Below are 321 nucleotides of genomic sequence, written 5' to 3'. Positions count from 1 at the left end.
ACTTGAACCCCACTAGATTCACTAACCTGTAATCTAATTCATTTTAATATCTTGAAGTGTATATATATATATATATATATATATATATATATATATATATATATATATATTTAGGCAACATTTTTTCATTCAAGCAAATATTATTAAATGCAACGGAGACTCTTTGCTTTATGATTCTTTGTTTTTTTTTCGATTTTTCGTGTAATCTTTTTCGTATCAAAATCAAAAATATTAAGAAAAGTTTCATAGATGTTACTGTCAAGAGCGCTTTCGATTCGTCTACGAATCATCATCAGATGTTGAAGTAAAAGTGCGAAGAAG

This window comes from Euprymna scolopes, chromosome 5 (genome assembly GCF_053919585.1).
Source record: "Euprymna scolopes isolate OS-2025 chromosome 5, ASM5391958v1, whole genome shotgun sequence".
Lineage (NCBI taxonomy): Eukaryota > Metazoa > Mollusca > Cephalopoda > Sepiida > Sepiolidae > Euprymna > Euprymna scolopes.
The sequence above is the reverse complement of the archived record's forward strand: the minus strand, read 5'-3'. Positions refer to the sequence as shown.